This window comes from Rhyacophila brunnea, unplaced genomic scaffold (assembly GCF_057557595.1).
Source record: "Rhyacophila brunnea isolate RB1 unplaced genomic scaffold, BYU_Rbru_1.0 scaffold_104, whole genome shotgun sequence".
NCBI lineage: Eukaryota > Metazoa > Arthropoda > Insecta > Trichoptera > Rhyacophilidae > Rhyacophila > Rhyacophila brunnea.
Window position 1 is genome coordinate 230782 of NW_028232757.1, and position 2554 is coordinate 233335.

At 31.6% G+C, this 2554-nt stretch overlaps 1 pseudogene; it reads left to right on the forward strand.

The window, feature by feature from the left end:
* The first annotated feature begins 854 nt into the window (after positions 1–854).
* LOC147078775 (26S proteasome regulatory subunit 7 pseudogene) lies at positions 855–2141 on the forward strand (annotated as a pseudogene).
* The last annotated feature ends 413 nt before the right edge of the window (positions 2142–2554 follow it).

A 2554-nucleotide genomic window follows, 5' to 3' on the forward strand; every position in this document is an offset into this window, starting at 1 on the left:
AAGAATCGAAAAATAATATATAGACGCCTTCCTATGAATTGAAAAAAAGAAAAAGTGATTTTTGTTGTAATAAAACACGAAATTAATTATTAAAAACAATAAAATACTGAAAACATATAATATACATCATCATGGATTTTAGAATATATTATTAATACATGATAACAGGTTTATTGATTTTTAAAAATAAAAATAGATTGATTAATACATGGGTGTACAAGGGTAATCAAAAAAACTATTATAATTTCTTACCCTGCATTTAAATATTGCGCAGATAGAAGAATGAATTGATATTCAGTGAATATAATATACTCGGTGATAATCGATTAAGAATAGAGATATTTTTATATGTTCGGGTTCATAATTTTATACTGTTGTGTCATTTATTTTACCAAAATTCGTTAAAATATAAAAAAAATGTATGGGATGAAACAAGTCATAAATATTCGATCATTTATATTCGTTAAAATGTTAAAAAACCTATGTGATAAAAACAGTCATAAATATTCTATTATGTATATTCGTTAAAATATAAAAAAAATTGTTTGATAAAAACAGTCATAAATATTCTATCATGTATATTCGTGAAAATATAAAAAAATGTGCTAACAACTGTTTTAAATATTCCATTGTGGATATTTGTTAAAATATAAAAAAATGTGCTAAAAACTGTCATAAATATTTCATTATGGATATTCGTTAAAATATAAAAAAAAGCATGTGATAAAAATTTTAGATTATAAATTTCTCTGTTATTATTTGTAGAATAGATAGATTTTTTCAATTAGTTAAATTTGATAGAAGTAAAATTTTATTGTCAGAATAATTATGTGAATTTACAAGGCCCTCTATAAATGGCAGACGTACCTTCGAACACAGACCCGATTTCCGATAATGATATAAGTCTTTTACTAGCATATTCAAGGCCCTACCATCATGAAGCGATTCAAGACATTGAGTCACAGATATCACAAGTATTTGATTCTATACAACTCAGGCTCGGCCTGCGAGAAGTTGAAACAGGACTAGCACCACCGACACTCTGGGATTTAGCTGGTGATCGAAAATCAATGAATGAAGAAAGTATATTGATAGTTGCTCGTCTAAATAAGGTACTTCCGCCAGAGGAAACCGTGGAGAAAGCACCAACAACGAGTAAAAGCAATGAAACACGATTTATGATAAGTCTCAAGCAAATGGCGAAGTTTATTGTTGGCAAGAGTTCTAAAGTTAATTTAGAAGATCTTTCAGAAGGAATACGGGTTGGTGTTGATAGAACAAAATACCAAATCAGATTGCCATTGCCAAGAAAGATAGATTCATCCGTCACCGCTATGCAAGTCGAAGAGAGGCCTGATGTGACATATCAAGACATTGGTGGTTGTAAAGAAGAGATCGAGAAAATAAAGGAAGTGGTGGAAATACCATTACTTAATCCAGAAAAATATATTCGATTAGGAATTGATCCACCGAAAGGAGTATTACTTTTTGGACCACCTGGAACAGGAAAGACACTTCTTGCACGAGCAGTCGCAAACAGAACTGATGCATGTTTTATTCGAGTAATAGGATCAGAGCTTGTACAAAAATACGTCGGTGAAGGTGCAAGGATGGTTCGTGAAATATTTGCTCTAGCAAGATCTAAAAAGGCAGCCATTATATTTTTTGATGAGGTGGATGCTTTTGGTGGCACAAGATTTGAGTCTGGAAATGATAATGAGGTTCAGAGAACTATGCTCGAGCTTATTAATCAATTGGATGGTTTTGACAGTCGTGGAAATGTTAAGGTTATTATGGCTACAAATAGACCTGATACTCTTGATCCTGCTCTTTTAAGGCCGGGAAGACTTGATAGAAAAGTCGAATTTGGGCTGCCTGATCTTGAAGGAAGAGTCCGAATACTAAATATTCATTCGGGTAAAATGTGTGTCGAAAAGGGTATTAGGTTCGAATTGGTTGCAAGACTTTGCATAAATGCAACAGGGGCGGAATTAAGAAGCGTGTGCACTGAGGCGGGAATGTTCGCTATACGTGAAAGAAGGCGCGTAGCTACTGAAAAGGATTTCTTAAATGCTGTTGATAAAGTCATCAAAGGCTATGCTAAATTTAGTGCTACCCCAAGATATATGACATACAATTAAAAAATACTTGGTGTATCCTAATTATATTGTTTTTGCTGACTTCACAATTACTTAACCCTTTTAAATTTCTATTCATGGGTTATATTTTTATGCTTTTTTCATCTTGCACTGGTTGATTCATTTCTTATGAAGCCAGCGTACCAATATCTCATCTATTGAATACATTAATTTATTTATAAATAATCTTTACCCTTTTATCTTCCTTCTCATAGAAATATACATACATATCATAGTTTTTCGTATATTTCGCTGTATTGAATATTTATTGAAGGTGGAGCCTGCTCACAAACAATGGGTTTTCAGAACACAATTGAGTAAATAACTCTTGAAAGAAGAAAATTATAAATATGATAAGATGGAAAGTGATTTCTGCTAAATCTGTTCTAAATAGTAATCTAAAGTTATCCTTTAAC